This window comes from Prionailurus viverrinus, chromosome B3, assembly GCF_022837055.1.
Source record: "Prionailurus viverrinus isolate Anna chromosome B3, UM_Priviv_1.0, whole genome shotgun sequence".
In the NCBI taxonomy this organism is placed as follows: Eukaryota; Metazoa; Chordata; class Mammalia; order Carnivora; family Felidae; genus Prionailurus; species Prionailurus viverrinus.
The window spans coordinates 72,170,242-72,187,537 of record NC_062566.1 but is presented as its reverse complement, the minus strand read 5'-3'; the positions used below and the strand labels follow the sequence as shown (position 1 = coordinate 72,187,537).

Sequence of the window (17,296 nt, the reverse complement as noted above, 5' to 3'; positions counted from 1 at the left end):
AGGGAAGTCTATAGGAAATAATCTGTATTCTAAGGATTATAAGTATCAGTACAATCATAATAGTAGCATAAATGTTGTATACCTGCAGGAATTGATTTTCAGAGAATAAATATGAAGCAGTAGAATTAAGAAAATTCTAAATAATGCCAGTTCATTGGATTGTATCAAAATTGAATCTTTTGAATGTTGAGGACATAGTTTAAAATGCAAACTGTTAGTTTAAAATGTAAACAATATATACATTGTGAATGATGATTAAATATATACTGAACCATTTGGAATATTGTGCCAAATCAAAACTTCATCTTTTTTTGAGGATTATACCTTAAAGAAAATACACACCTAAAAAAATAAATTACCTGAGTGGTAATTGTTTTCCTATAAAATATTTTGAGATACTTTTATGCTTGTCAACTGGGAACTTCCTCATTTTTCTGTCTGTCCATGAAATATTATTCTAGTTAATGGACTTCATTTCTCTTTCTAATTTAAATCAATTGGTTTTCACTTTACTATTTTATGTTTCTTATTCTGAAGTCAGTTATTAAAGGAAATTGTATTATTTCAAACACAAGGAGAAAAAAAATAATTGAGTTTTTATAGTGCTAATATATTTTCAATAAATAATTATGTATAACAATTTTGATTTCTTTCTAATTATACATTTCATTGGTATGTCTTCCTGGCAAAAGATCTTTGATCTCTGGAAATAATCTGCCAGAATAAGATAAAATCAATCTGTATACCTGTCAATGTATAGATGATTCAGTAGAGGAAGTTTCAGTAGAGGAAGGAAAGCTGATGGATGTTGCCTCCTGGAATTCAGGGGCAAGAATGTGTGTATGCATTTGATTTCATTTTTACATGCAACATTGAAATTTGATTTTTGTGGCTCAAAATTTTAGCTTAAAATTTGTGACTTAAAACATTTTATTTTGGCATGCTTAGTAATTACATACTTCTTTCTTAAATCATTCCTTAGTATTATTAGTGCTTATTTATGTGAGATGTGAGTTTGCACATCATTCTTACATACTATTTTGGAAATATCTATATGATACTATTTTCATACAGGTGATAGAAACAGATTTTATATAGGCTTTTCTGATTCCAAAGCCCATTCTCTTTTTATCATATCATATTATGGTGTCAAAAAATCCTTTCAGTGAAAGCAGTTTTCCCATATTTTACTCATTTTGAAGTTTTTTTAAATTAAAATTTATTTTAAAGTGTTACTACATCATTGGCTGGTTTCAGCATACTCAAGTCATGCTTTTAAATTTTCATCTGTGTAAAATAGCTTTAAGATTTGTCTGCATAAGCAAATAAAGCATATTTAGACTATGGTCATATTTAATAAAAGTTATATATGAGAATGAAATATAACTGGAATTGTAACCTAATTCCTGATTCATAACTTGATATTGTTTCTATAAATTTGGTATTGACTAAGTTAAAGATGTGAAGTAAAGATTTACTTATTTATGTACTTAGCTAGCAAATATTTATTAAGTGTGAATTGCATAGTGGGCATTTTGCTATGTGCAGAGATATTAAAGACCAAATATCCTTTCAGAGAGAGGATATGAAATGAAGCTGGGGTGTCTGGCTAGAGGGTCTTTTAGTTGTGTCAAATAATTTGGACTTTTATTTATTTTAAATCTAATTGCATACAATATGTTAAAACGACTTTCTAAATCTCTAGTTATTACATATTCAAACCTATATGGATGATCAAAACACCTATATGGTAGAGGGTATTTGCAGTTGTCAGAGAATTATTTAGTTAGAATTTACCTAGGACATATTTGACAATATAGTTAGCATTTTTTAATATTAAAAGCCATTATGTTTGGAGTAGCTGGCTAACTTTAAAAATGTGAAGTTATTAGGTAACTATTTTCTGATAACATTTTTTTTTTCAATTTTAAGTAATCATTCATTTGTGTGGCTCTGTTTAAAGCTGGAACCAAAAGTTGTTTGCTGCAAAATATAGCTTTATATTAAGACTTTGTTAAAGAGAATGATGTGTATGGAAACTATCAGAATTAAATGATTTGAAATTAAATATGAGTGACATTACCAAAGTAGCAGTGAATGTGTTACACTCTACACTAACCATATCATTACTGTTTTACTTTTTCCAATTTTATGGTATCCATTTCTGTTCTTGAAAATCTTTAAAAATGTGTAATCCTTGTTTTCTTGAACTGTCATTATTTAAGATAAAAGTGTAGGGTCTGATGTTGCTCAGCCTCACACTTCTATTGTCATCCACTTTTTGTACTTTTGCTCTGAGGTCGCTGAGCATCCCTAGATAAAAGACTAAAATTGGACCAATTGATTCTGCTATTCAGCATAGCATATTATTTCCAATTGAGCCAGCTCATGTTTGTTTTTTTTTTCTTTCAGTAATCTCCATTTAGCTTTCTATCCTGTGCCTGTGCTTCAAACTTTCCATCTTTGTCAGCCTAGCAATTCACCCAACACCTTCATACTCTGTAAATGAACTTGCTTCAGTTTCTTGAGATCATCTTCGCAGACCTCCATTAACTTCTTTTATACTTTATATTACTCTGTAACTTTGCTTTTAATCTTTTCTTACATTTATCTTTTGAGATGGAATTCTGTCTTCATCTTTTGAGGCTATATTTCAGCCTGTTTCTTTTTACCTTTTTTAGACTCTTGTTTTATTATCTCATTCTTTTGGATCTTTTAATTTTTTTCATTAGATCCTTCTCTTTGGCTTGGAAATCTCTTCAGTTCTTATTTATCTTAAAGTACAAACCACTGCATCCTTTCTTTGATTCTGATCATTCTCTTATGGTTACGCCTCTCATCCCTCTGCAAATTTTCTTGAAAGCATAATCTGTATGCTGAATTTCCATTTTCTCAACATTCAATGCTCCTGAAGTTATTCAACTCTCTTAAAGTTTTGTTATCTCTTAGTTCTTTAACTCACTGAAATAGCTTTTTCAATTATCTAGTCATCACCTTCTTAATTTTCTGGAGTATTCCATGTTGATAATCACTCTTTTGATACTTTTCTTCCTTTGACTTTGTTGACATCGTAAGATTCTGTTTCTCTTATTGTCTTTCTAACTGTATCTTCTTAAGCATTTTGAGGAGTTTCTCTGTTTTAAATCATCCCCTCAATGTAAAATTACATTAGATTTTGTCCTTGCTCCTATAGTTTTTTCTGACTTTATTACCTTTGTTCAGATTATTCTTAAGGCCATATGTTTAGCCTAAAACTGTTTTGAACTTTAATTTGTGTAGTTCTCATCATAGATTTCATGTATTTCAAAAAAAGCTGATTATTATTTATTTTTTATTTTTTTAACATTTATTTATTATTTAGAGACAGAGAGAGACAGAGCATGAGCATGGGAGGGGCAGAGAGAGGGGGAGACAGAATCTGAAGCAGGCTCCAGGCTCCGAGCTGTCAGCACAGAGCCCGACGCAGGGCTTGAGCTCACGAATTGTGAGATCATGATCTGAGCCACCCAGGTGCCCTTAAAGCTGATTATTTAAACCTTATTTACAATCTTTCTGTTACCTTGCCCTAAAAGTACAAGTTCCTTAATATGGTTCACATGATTTGCCCTTTTATTCTTCTTTCCAGAAATAGTTGGTTTTCTTTCCATCTTAATCCTTTATTAAATGAAACACACACAACATATCCACATGCGCGTGCACACACATACACACACACACACACCACTATTCCTATGTATCATTAAGGTTCCTACTTATATATGTCATCATTTATAAAGTCTTTCGTGACCATGAAAATCTAGTTAAGGCACCCTTCTTTTATGCTCATGAAGCATTCTGTACTTAATGTTCATTGCAATTATAAATCTGATCTAGCAGAGTAAACTACTAGCTCATTGATAATACAGACCATATCACCTTTACTTACAGTATATCCCTAATATTTGACATAAGATCTTAATGAAAATGTAGTCTCTTTCTTTTGAGTACCCTCAGCATGTAGAGATCATTCCCTTGTTTGGCAACACCACAGTGGCAGGGTACTCCCAAAGAGAGACTGTCTGATCTCAGTTGTTCTCTGTTCTCTTTAGAATGTAAGATACTTATTTCCTCCTTCTTCCCTTCTTCAGATTCTAGTTTCCAAAACCGCAGGCAATATGAAAGGCATAATTATTCATTATATTACATATGTATCGAAATCTTTTTTTTTTTTAATGTCTTATTTATTCTTAAGAGCGAGAGCAGGAGCAGATGAGTGGCAGAGTGAGAGAGGGACACAGAATCTGAAGTAGGCTCCAGGCTCTAAGCTATCAGCACAGAGCCTGACGCAGGTGCTTGAACTCACAGACTGCGAAATCATGACCTGAGCCGAAGTCAGACACTTAACCGACTGAGCCACCCAGGCGCCCCTGTGTCAAAATCTTTTAATCCATATTGTTTAGTCTCTAATCCAAAATAACAAGTCACCAGTCTTTGCTCTCTACTTCACTAATCTGTAAGTCAGGTGTGAGTTGATATAGAGGAAGGGGGAGAACAAATTCTGTAACCCATCCACTTCCACATATATGTGGTCAGTAGACTAACCAGGAACAATACTTATGCGTATTTATAATCTGTGAAAAGAAGCATTTCACAGAATTTAGGAGGATTAAATGAGGGAGAACATGAATGATACATTGAATTTAGGCCTGTTTGGAATTATTTTAAAAAGTAAAGTGCCCACATACTATAAAACTTACGGAAGATTCTATTTCTGCATATTACAGTATCGTAACACTGCTTCCTGAAGAGGTGATTCAGGAGATGATAGTTGTGCCAGAGTGATTTACCCTTATGTGTTGTTTTGGGAACAAAATGCCACTGCAACTTTTATCTGTGGTTTTAGAATATATATGTATATGTGCATGTAAATGTGTCTGTATGTTTGTATATAAGTGTACATATATATTATATAGATAATAGCCCTCCTTAATCTGTTTTCTGAGAAGTTCACCTTGACAACTGCAGTCAAGTGATGAGATTTTCAGTGCTGAGATTTGCAGTGCTACAATCACAGTGACTGAGGGTGGATAACTTTAGTCAACTCAGTTTTTGGAAATAATAATTTATATCTTTAGTGAGGGAGAAAAGTATTTCCTCCTGTTACCTTTTTTGACATTTACTGTTGTAGATCCTTTCATATAAAGAACCAAGAATGGAAGTTGGAAAGCCATTAAGTAATGAAAACACTGGACTCCTGTTTCTGTATTGAATCAGAACTTCAAAATTATTTGGGCTTATTTCATTATGATACTGAAGATCACAAAGAAATAGTATACTATTGAGGAACTAAAGATTTGAAACAATCTGGGACTAATTCTTTTCAATTAGAAAATTGCCTTAGGCTACTTTCTCAAGTATTACAGTAGTTGAAATTGGGTGTGGTAATTATTTGTTATTAATAATGGGCAAGTTTTACATCTTAAATTTTGCCGCTTTGAACTTTTTGATAGTTTGTATACCTAGATCTGAGTCTTATCCAGTTACTTTCCATGATAAACAGAATTTTCTAGATAAAGAAATAAGATTGCTATGCACATGTAATTTTTAGAAATTAGATTGGAAACATTCTTTAACACTCAACTATATCATCCTTATCCACTTCTTGGTCTTTGTTAATATTTTAATCATCTGTTTTGTTGTCAAGAAATATCTAATAAACTGCATGCAAATGCAGACTATAATTCAGGCTTTTAAATAATTCACATTTCCTGTTCATTCAATCAAAATGTTTGTGTTTTGGGGGAGGAAAATGGGGAAGAAATGAATTAAAATGTAGTATGATATTCTATATGCAAGATACTTTCCTCGGTTCTTTCATTTCAGTGATTTTTCATTTCTAGAAGTGTTGTTTGATTCTTTTTCAGATTTCTTTGCCCATATGTTTACAAGACTCTACATACTTATTTTAAATTCACTGTGATAATTCTGCTGTTTCTTTTTTCTGCTGGTTGTAGCCATGCTTCCTTGTGCATTTTGTAAATTTTTTGTTGTTAATTTTTGTTATAGTTCATGTAGGAATTTTTGAAACCTTGGATAAATGTGGTTTCCTTCAGAGTGATGTTGCATTTACTCTTGTAAGGTGGCTGTGGTCAATCCTAATTGGAACAACTTGAAACTGAATTCTTGGCTTGAGGTCATTTGAACTACTGAGGTCTGAATTCAGGCTGAAAACCTGCTTGAAAGTGGACTTGTAGTTATGAATTCCCAGAAATTCCTCCTCCCCACTTTCCAAGTGTGTGTGCTGGGGGACTTGTCAGAATGAAAGGATGTTTCTCTTACACTGTATTGGTGTCAGAATTATTGGGGACTCTTCTTAGGCTGTCCACCTTGGACATACTCTGTGCTTTTTTTTTTTTTTTTCCTAATCCTTATGGTCAGGAAGATAAAAAGACAGAAGCTCAGATTACCTTGGTTCATCAAATGTACTCAAAGTGAATATGCTCTCAAATGTTCTACTTACTCATCTGGGTTCCTGCATTCATTTAGGTCTTGACTTCAATATATATTACTGTCTTGCTAGCTAACCAATGCCATTGAAGAATGTGTTAGTATTTTTCCCCAGTATGTTTAGATGTTTCAGGCAGAAAAGCTGATCTGATTATCTAATGTACTATTTTGTAATATATAAAGAATGCTACTTTTTTTATACCAAATTATCTTACCTGTTTCCCCTAGGTACTCTTGTAGTCAGTACATGTATTAAAACCATTTCAGAAATGAGGTTACCTGACCTAAGTCATGCAGCTGTAACTGAAGAAGGTTGATCTTTATACAGATTGATCTATCTGACTCCAGAGTCCATGCTCTACATTGTACAACACTGCCTGCATGTGAGTTTAGATTCTTCATCTACAAATATTTGTTCTAAATAGTATTCATTTTGTTGATCATTGGTGGTATATATAAAGAAATGGAATCCTGAATTCGTATCTCCAAGGAGTCTTGAGAAAGAAGATATAATAACCATTACTATACTGTAGAGTTAGCAGTATGTGTCAAAAACAGGTCATAAGTGCACTGGGATTCCCTTACAAAAAAAAATCTATTTTCTATTTTCCCTAAATCTCTCCTGTTATCCCAGTGTTATCTGCTAGTTTTTTTTTTTCTAACATCCCAGCAGATCCTTCCTTATAGCCATCTTTCCCTTAACTTTCTCATAGCAATCCTGTCAGTATTTTTGTTAGGATTTGTCACCTCGTAAATATCAAGAAACTCTTCAGGTGTTACAAATGCATGCAGAAATAAACATAATACAGTATTTGCCAAGCTTTTTTCAGTAAAGACACAGTAGTTCAGGAGAGCTTTATTGATTACCAAATGGAAAACTATTAAATAAGAAAAAGCATAACTGGTTCATCTTGAGCAAGAAAAAAATTGCTTAAGATGTTCAGATGTTTTTCCTTTTGAGATAGCTACTTCAGATTTAATAGATTTGAGAAAATGGAAAGTTAATGAAGCAGAAGAGTGGAAATGAAACAGGTATAAAATAACCATGTGCATAATAGAAGTGATCTTATTAACAGTTGTCCAGATTAGGTTACTCTAACCACTACCAAACTATTCAAATCAAACAAGATGTGTAAATGTTGTAGGATAATGCAAAAAGAGAAACTATAAATAAATTTTTCTAAAAGCATTCTTCATAAATTACATTTAAAATTGATTATACTGTATATTATTTTAGATTTTAACATTTAAATCAAAAGTACATAGACTTTAATACAGTTGCTGTTTAGATTATAACTTAGCATCTTTTTTGTGAAGTTTATTGGGAAAAGTGAGCTAAATTAAAGGAAAGTATTTTTATAGGAAATTAAATGGATTTTTTTCATTTTCTAGTCATTCATTGAACTCATTTTCTGTGAGAGAACTTCTGAGTACTACTGAAGAAATATATGAGGTTCTACTTTTGGGAGAGGCAAAAGAAAAATATGTTTGTCTAAAGATTGGTCTCTTAGGGAAGATTTTAAAAAGTAGCATTTAGCCCTTTAAAAAGTATGTAAATGGCTCTATTTGCTTTTCTGATCTCTTATTATGATCACTCCTGTTGTCTTCTAATTTTTATTGATAATGGAAATTACCAATGTCAATAAGAAATACCAAGTAAGAAAGAATAATTATAATGGGTCTTCTTTCTCAGTGTCTGTTATTTTACTTTTAGAACTTTCGTTTTTGCTTTCATAGTCTCGGTCATATTATGGGATTAATTTTTATATTAAGAGGTAAAATAGTAGATAATAAGGGACAGAATGAGGCAAAATGATAACAATAGTGATAATAATACAGCTAACATTTATTGACCATTTACTGTTTATAAGGCTATATTCAACACACTACATATTATTCGTTCTGGCCAGTAATTTTATGAAGTAGGGTCTATTCTTTTTTTTTTTTAATGTTTATTTTTCAGAGAGAGAGAAAGAGAGAGAGAGAGAGAATGGGGGAGGGGCAGAGAGAGAGGGAGACACAGAATTCAAAGCAGGCTCCAGGCTCTGAGCTGTCAGCACAGAGCCTGACACAGGGCTTGAACCCAAGAACCCTGAGCTCATGACCTGAGCCGAAGTCAGATACTTAACCGACGGAGCCACCCAGGTGCCCCTGGGTCTATTCTTACATATAAAAAACTAAAGCACACACACAAAAAAAGTTAAATCACTTTCCCTAGGTACTTAGTTGTAACCACTGAAGCTAGACTAGAAAACACATGTATATAGCAGTCTGCATACAGTTGATTTTTAATGGTAATTCTTGTTCTGGTGACAATGAACTAGACCTGGAATTTGAAGCTACTGATAATATAGAATAGTTCTGTTAATAGCCTTCAAAATAGATATGATATTTTCTTAGAAGTTGCAAATCTGTTATGTGCCCTGTGTCTAACCTTAAACTCTGCTTAAATTCTTTAACCATGGCATTAAGATTTTGCTAAGTTGTTTTGTTATGTCACAACATAACATTATGACATTTTTGTTTTTTACTTTACCATGATTCTGAAACAGTATTTCATCATTCATGTAATTCATGTAGTTTTGTTCAAATTATATTTTCATCTGTGACTTTCTCCTCCATGCAGCATGTTTTCCTACCAGTTTTTCAGTTTTATTATATTTTCTTTCCTTTTCCTCATTTAAATGCTGTATAATGATCATAGATCGATTTCTGAGTTACTATGTTTTTTTTCTATATGAATGCCCATTTTATGTCTTTCTTTTTTTGTTGTTTATTTTATTTTTGAGAGAGAGGTGAGTGGGGGAGGAGCAGAGAGAGGGAAACGCAGAATCTGAAGCAGGCTCCAGGCTCTGAGCTGTCCGCACAGAGCCCAATGCACGGCTTGAACTCACAAGTCCTGAGATCATGACTTGAGCCGAAGTCAGACGGACACTTAACCGACTTAGACACCCAGGTGCCCCTATAATGTCTTTCTTTATTTAAGAACTTTATCTTTACTTTGTGTTCTCATGCTCCTTTTGTGTCACATTTTCAGTACAATCAGGGATTAAAGAAGATTAAAAAGAAAATGTGGTGGTCCTGGTTTTAAGTTAATTAGTTTCATTTGTTAGTGACTTCTTTTTATTATGTAGTTAGTCCATTTCCATCCAGTATCATTTGGTCCTTACTGTAGAACAGTGTTCACTGCTAGATTACACAAATGAATGAGCATGGTCTGCCTTTTTTCTTTGTCTATGCAGTCTCTTAGAGTGTCTTGGCCTCATATCATACTGAACTTTTGGTCTTTTATATATGGAAGCCAAGAAGTAATAAGACAGATCTAGAATAAGACAAGAAAGAAAAAAGGTAAGGGAAAGAAAAGAGCAGAGAGTGGTGGACTATGGGAGCAGGTGTGCAAGCACTGTTGTACTGGCACAACAGCAGATACTGTGGCACAGAAAGAAGCCCCTGGAGGACAGAATGTCTTTGTAATCTTGCAAGCGGAAAGGGTGCTTAACACACCTCAAGGGCAGCACTGTAAAATAGTGAAAGTCTTAGCCACAGGATAGTTGCCCATCATCTGTTTTGGGGTAGAGGATAAGTCAAATAGCTACCTAGATATTAAAAATGATAACATTTTGTTATTGCAGAAGTGCAAGAGTCCAGGTACAGTGCGTATAGATGAAGAGCAAAGTCAAACAGCTATTGTGGTTTTTTTCCAGACAGAAAGACCAATGACAGAAGTGAATTTTCTCAGTATGGACTTAACAAGGTGACAGCTCCTCCTGACTTCAATAGCTCTTGTGTCTTATCTTTTGCTATTTACACTACCTTGCCACACAGTATAATTACTGATGCTCACAGTGATGATCTTACTGTATCAGAAATGTTTAAGTTGCATACCTAATGTTTTATGAAGTTAGGGATATATATGATACATTTTAGAAAAATTTCCATAAATGTATTTAAAACTCAGGTATAGTACTTAAAGGTTTCACTTAAAAAAAAAAATACTATGATGGAGAAAACCCAGTCCCTACCTGAAATCAATTTGCATATCTCATGTGTAATGCAGAGACCTTAAAGTAAATTTCATCATGTAGGTTTTTAAATAATTTTATCAAAAAGGACTTAAAGCATTTTACATAAGTACAAATTGCAAATTAATATGATTTTTTTGTTGAGGCATAAATGACTTATAACATTATGTATATGAAAGATTTAACATTTTTATCTCACAGAAACACTAAACCAGACATACATGTTAGACATATTTTAATAATTAAAATAGTCCTTTAACACATTGTTTATATATTACATAGTAATAGGATTATTTACTATCAGTTTTGTTATAATTTTCACCCATTTAACTAACTTACCATATTTAGTAAGAGAAAGAACAAAGGCTTTGAAATAAGTCCAAATAGAGTATGAATTTGTCTTACCATTTCATTTGTTAACACTGTGATTTTTGGGCAAGTTGCTTGATCTCTTTTACAGTTTCCTAGTATAAATATGGATATGGGAGTACCTGTTGCAAAGAGCTATAATGAGTGATGATGTACATAAAAACTATAAAAATACAAACGGAGCCCTCAGTAACTCATGTTGTCTCAGTATAAAGCAGCATGTGGTTACAAAATTATGTAAGAATGGCTTCTTGATTTTTACCTTAATTAGCAGTGCTTGAGGTTCTCCGTATGTACCAAAGAAGAATGACTCAGATCTACACAAAACTTATTAGTAAAGTTAATTGTAATTAAAATTGTTTGACATTTCTTCTTTCACTACTCTTTATTTATTAAACTAGCCATTGTATATAATTTCTTCAGGCATGGATGTGAAATCGTGTTGTGGAAAACTTTTGTTTTTGGAAAATAATTATTACTCTGTATCACATGTATGCCAGTTCACTGCTTAAACATTTTCCATCAGAACTGAAAGTATGTTGAGAGTTTATATCCCACGGGATTACAACAGAAAGGGTGAGAAGCAGCTGAGCAAGGAATTGAAGAATGAATGCTGACTAATTGTCCCATTTATGCTCCGTATTCACTGGCAACCAAGTAGTTCTACTTTTAATTTTAGTCTTTATTCTTATACAACCAAAGAAACAGTAGGTTCTGTTTACAGAAGATGCTCTATTTAAAAGCAGTTGCAGTTTCAGAGAAGAAAAAAGCATTAGAAGTTAACAGGTCTCAGGGAAAGGAAAGAATTATGTGTAGTGATGTGACAGTACTGTAAAATATTTTAAAAGTCTCTGGAATTAGGAGCCCCTGGGTGGCTCAGTTGATTAAGTGTCTGACTTCGGCTCAGGTCATGATCTCGCCATTTGTGAGTTCGAGCCCTGCGTCAGCCTTGGTGCGGTCAGCTAGGAGCCTGGAGCCTGCTTCAGATTCTGTTTCTGTCTCTCTACCCCTTCCCTGCTCGTTCTCTGTCTCTTTTTCAAAAATAAACAAACATTAAAAAAAAATTTAAATTTCTGGAGTTAGATTTCCTACTGAATTTGGAATTTTCTGTCTTCCGTTCATTAGCTATGTAAACTCCAGCACTTAATCTGTGTTTCAGTTTTCTTGTGTGTAAAATAGGAATAGAAATAGTACCTCTGTTACAAAATTGTGAGGATTACATTAGTAAATACGTATAAAGCAATTCGTACAGAGCAGTTCATACACAGCAGTTGGAATAGTGCTTGACATATTGTAATGTTAGTTACCATATTTAACTAGGTCTAAAAGTACCATTGTTTGTAAGATAAACTATTACTTTATGTACCAAGAAAGAAAAAAGTGTAGAAGAATATGTATCTTAGACTCATTGCCATATAATATTGTTATTAGGTGAGTAAATTTAATAAGCTTTTCATATTGCGATTCTTTTAAAGGTAATGTTTTTTTTTTCTCCTTCTGTGTTATATTGGTAATAATTTCACTGACTTTAACCAGATACATTATTTATTTTAGGGGAAAAATAAAAATATGACAAACCATGTATGGAAGTATTTAGTTTGTACAACTCTTGTTTTGTCAATTTATAATTTTTGTGGGAGAAATTCTCATTTTAAATTTATAAAGTAAATATTATTTGGCATTCTATTAATTTTGAACATACTTTCATATATCTCTAACACATTCATAATAATAGTTTGTAGTTATGTTCTTTAGAACATATAAGATTCTAAAGTGTTTTGCAAATAATCAACGACTATATATTGTGTTTAATAGATTTATAATGCTGAGTAGAACATAGTAGTAAAGATAACAGCCTCTGGGATGAAATTGCCTGCATTTAAATGTCAATTCATTCACTTACTAACTACTAAAGTCACTTTGCCCCTGTGTGCCTTTCTTTTCATATCTGTAAAATGGAGACTACTTCACAGAGTTGAAATTTATGTGAAAAGTGCTTAGGACAGTGGCACTTAGAAAGTACATTGTGCTTGCTTGCTTGCTAATTTTTTATGTTAGTTTGATTTTTGCAATGTAAGTATTTTTTGAAGTTCTAATAAATTTTATTAACTAGAATTGTTAGTAAGCCAGATTATTCTAAATTTTACATTTGTTTGTTTATTTGTTTATTTTACTCTTTTAAAATTAAAAAAAAGACAGACCTGGGGCTGTTTAATGCAGGACAGAGTGTTCTGTATACTCCAGAGATCTGGTGCAAGTATGATAATTGGTATGCATAATAACACCTAATCATCGAGAAGGTAAGGAATGATATTTGATCACTCAAGATTATGTGTGGTAATTAAAAATATCTCTTTAATAACAAATTGTGAAAAAAGGAAAGTTTTGTCACTTGAAGGTGTATGTTTCAATTCATGTCCGGATTTTATGTGAAACTGTGCTGGTGCTGGATAATTTAGATTATTACTAAGTTAAAATTTAGAAATTGACATCAGTCATGTATTACTTCACTTTTTAAGTAGGCAGTTTATCTAATTTACTTTCTTAGATTGATTTTAAAAGCTTAAATAATATATGCACAAAAAGCAAAAAAAAAAAAAAATTGAAAGAATTGAAACTAAATGACTGCATTCTCGTTTCACTGCCTGACATTTTCCACAGTCCTGCTCTCTGGAGGCTGTCACTTTGCACTTTTGGAGCTGTTTCTTATAGCATTTCCATATCTTTAAATAATACATAAAATTTTTTTTAATGTTTATTTTTTGAGAAAGAGAGAGACACAGAGCACGAGTTGGGGAGGGGCAGAGAGAGAGGGAGACACAGAATCTGAAGCAGGCTCCAGGCTCCAGGCTCTGAGCTGTCAGCACAGAGCTCCACACGGGGCTCAAACCCACGAATTTTGAGATCATGACCTGAGCCGAAGTCAGGTGCTTAACCAGCTGGGCCACCTAGGCGCCCCCATATTCTTAAATAATACTTTTAAACTGTTATGTATTGATTGATCAATTTTATCTTTATTAATTTCACTTTTTATTAGTTGGAGATTTATTATTCTTGTAGTTACCTTGTTCTCATGTATTTGCACAGTAGTCACTCGATTTTCTCAACATACTTACCCAGTAATTTTGCATTATATCAGCACTGTTATATTATCAGTATGGCTACTTTTCGAGTGAAGTAATGCATTCTAATTGTCTCCTTTGTCCTGCTTTCCCCTTTTTTCTGCAGTTAGTAATTACTTCATTTTTGTTTGCTTACTTTTTGTGTACCTACTATTTTTTCCCTGAAGTATTTCAACATCTGTTATATGCATATCAATAATTTCTTTCAATGCTCAAATATGATTTCAAACACTGTATCAAATACAGTGTTTTTTTTTTTTTTTTTTTTGTCTGGAGACTTCTCTTTCCATTATGGTCTGTTCTCCATTTAGATTATTTGCTTTTTACTCCTAGTACGTAGTGAATATCTTGGGGCTTCCCTTAGCTATTCTGCAGGGCCAAATCCTTTAGTTCCTGAATCCCATGCCCCTCTCCCCTTTTTCCTTTTTTTTTTTTTTAAGAAGTATATTTTATTTTTCAGGTGCTTCCTGATAAAGGAGTCATAGAAGTTTGCTTACTTGAAAATACCTTATCCCATTATCACTTTTGAATATTAGCTTATATAAATAATTGCAATTTATAAAATGAGTTTTCCTCAGAATTATCAAGGCATCAGTCCCATTCTCTTTTCTCTTTTTTTTTTTTGCTTTTTTTTTTTTTTTGCTACTTATTAGGACATTTTCTAGACTTTCTATTTCATTGAATATTTCATTTTAGCTGCTTTTATTTTCTTTTTTTTTTTTTTTAATTTTTTTTCAACGTTTATTTATTTTTGGGACAGAGAGAGACAGAGCATGAACGGGGAGGGGCAGAGAGAGAGGGAGACACAGAATCGGAAACAGGCTCCAGGCTCCGAGCCATCAGCCCAGAGCCTGACGCGGGGCTCGAACTCCCAGACCGCGAGATCGTGACCTGGCTGAAGCCGGACGCTTAACCGACTGAGCCACCCAGGCGCCCCTTAGCTGCTTTTATTTTCTAAATGTTCTTACTGTTTCTCTGATTTTTTTTCTTTTTTTTTTAACATAGCACATTGTTCTTATTTTGTAACTGTAATTATCATTTCTTATGTCTAGGAGGATGGTATTTTTTTTTTTTTAAGTTTTCTTCTGCTCTTTGTGTTGTATTTCCTTTGAGTACTTTTCTTCTGTTTATTTATGTTGGTTTTGGTCTTTCCTGTTGGAGACTTTTCTGAAAGCCTGGACTTAATGAAGTACTACGGATTAGGTTGGAAGCTGCGTGTCTGTGGACAAGAATTGTTGCTTCGTGAGGCTTCATGAAGATGATCAAGTAGAGAGCCAGAATTTTTCTTGGAGATGCCAGATTGTGGTATCTATGTATCTATTCTCTGGAGTCTTAAAAGTTCTCCAGTGAGTTTGCAAATATTCTTTCTGAGTGGTTTACATCTACCTGCCAACTTGTAGGAACCAGTTCCGGTCCAATTGACCCTTGTTCCTTGATGTTTATCTATGTTGTGCTTGCTAATGTTAGGAACATCTCTGATCTTCTAGAAGTGACAGAAAACATGTGAAATTAGGGTAGTTTAGCCTGTGTGTAGAAATGTTCTCTGTATAGACTTTTAGAGAATCCCTCAGTATTCATTGCTAACATTACCTCTGCGTTTCTGGGGTTCCATTAAGCAAATTATCTTGATTCTATTATCCTGTTTTTTCTGCCACTTAGTTTTCAGCTTCCTCTACTGTGCTGAATCACTAGACTTCTGCCTGAGTTTTTCATTTTCTGAAATCATGTTTAATTTCTTGTTTGCTGTTGTCTTCTGTACCATTTTCTTTGTCCTTTGGTCATTTTAGTGGAGTTTGAAAAGGTAGTGTGCTGAATCTGCCACATTTACCGTAACAGTGATATTATTAATAATAATACTAAGTAGCATTTATCCAGTACTTTACCATGTGCTAGATTTATTCTTAGTATTTTAATGCAGATTTTCATTTAATCTTCAAACAAATTTCATTAGAAAGACACTATTGTTGGGGCGCCTGGGTGGCGCAGTCGGTTAAGCGTCCGACTTCAGCCAGGTCACGATCTCGCGGTCCGGGAGTTTGAGCCCCGCGTCGGGCTCTGGGCTGATGGCTCAGAGCCTGGAGCCTGTTTCTGATTCTGTGTCTCCCTCTCTCTCTGCCCCTCCCCCGTTCATGCTCTGTCTCTCTCTGTCCCAAAAATAAATAAACGTTGAAAAAAAAATTAAAAAAAAAAGAAAGACACTATTGTTATCCTCATTTTATAAATGAGGGAACAAAGTGAGAAGTAATTTGCCTAATGCCACATAACTAGTAAATGGCAGAAAGATTTGAATCTGGGAACTTGTAGAGCCTGAGATTGCTACTTTATCATTATAGACCAGAAGTCTACAATACCTTTATGACATTTAGAGTTACTGAAATGAACACACATCTTAAAAATCACTTTAAAACAGGCAAGTCACTAGATCATTTAGAGGAAAACCTAGTATTTTATAAATATGCTGCATATAGACACATTCGCAAATGTACATACAGAAGTTACTTATTGAGTGAAGAGTAATTTTTCTGGTAACACAAAATTTAATATAAACTATTAATTATCATTTACCACCATTTTTATAAGTTTTTTTTTTAATGACATTTACTGTCTGAACTGGGACACAGTGGTCTACATACTAGGCATACCTAAATAAAATCAGAGGACCAATAAGTTTTAGTTGATCTTATAAAAGTTTTCCCTTTATTTAAAAATTTCAGGAAAAGTGGAAATGTTTGTTTGCAAGATTTAAAGTTACTGAATAAATAAAGTTTTTATTTTTTAAAAAATACTATAGTCAAACACTTGAAATTTAAAATAAACAATTCTACATCGAGTATCACTAGCCTAAAATAAATTCTATTCAATATAGTTTGAATATATATAGTTATTCAATATCAATATCAATATAGTTATTTCCTTCATAATAATAATAAATCATTTCTATTTGTGTAATTTTTTTATCCTTTTATTTCTTCAGTATAGACAGAACCTATTGCCTTCCTGCTGAGGATATAATTTCTGAATCTAGGCAATGTACTGTCAGCACAGTGAAGCAGGAAATTATTCTCCTGTGTCAGCTGCTGCTGTTAAAGAATAAAGAAGGTTTGGGATAGGATGCAATTCTATTATCTCTACTCACAAATCTCATATGGCATGCAAATAGGTTTTAAATTCAAGACAGTTCAAAGCTTTTTGTGACAAGAGATACTCCCTGCCCTCAGTCCTTCATCTACTCTCTCTAAAAATCCCAAGTATGTTTCAAAATTCCATGCTTTTTTCCTTTTGCAGTGGCAGTAGTCC

The 17,296-nt window shown here is 33.2% G+C and overlaps 1 protein-coding gene across 7 annotated transcripts in view; it reads left to right on the top strand.

Annotated features, from left to right (window-relative positions):
- The window catches only part of NOVA1 (NOVA alternative splicing regulator 1), a 152,451-nt gene that overhangs the window by 20,471 nt on the left and 114,684 nt on the right, over window positions 1-17,296 (top strand). Inside the window, exons 5-6 of one of the 7 annotated variants that reach the window (XM_047864435.1) lie at window positions 6,715-6,869; window positions 10,119-10,240. The exons of 5 other annotated variants lie outside the window; for them this stretch is intronic. The gene's annotated coding sequence lies outside the window, so the exon portion shown is untranslated. The remainder of the gene's footprint in view (window positions 1-6,714; window positions 6,870-10,118; window positions 10,241-17,296) is intronic. One more of the 7 variants, XM_047864436.1, reaches the window with a different exon arrangement.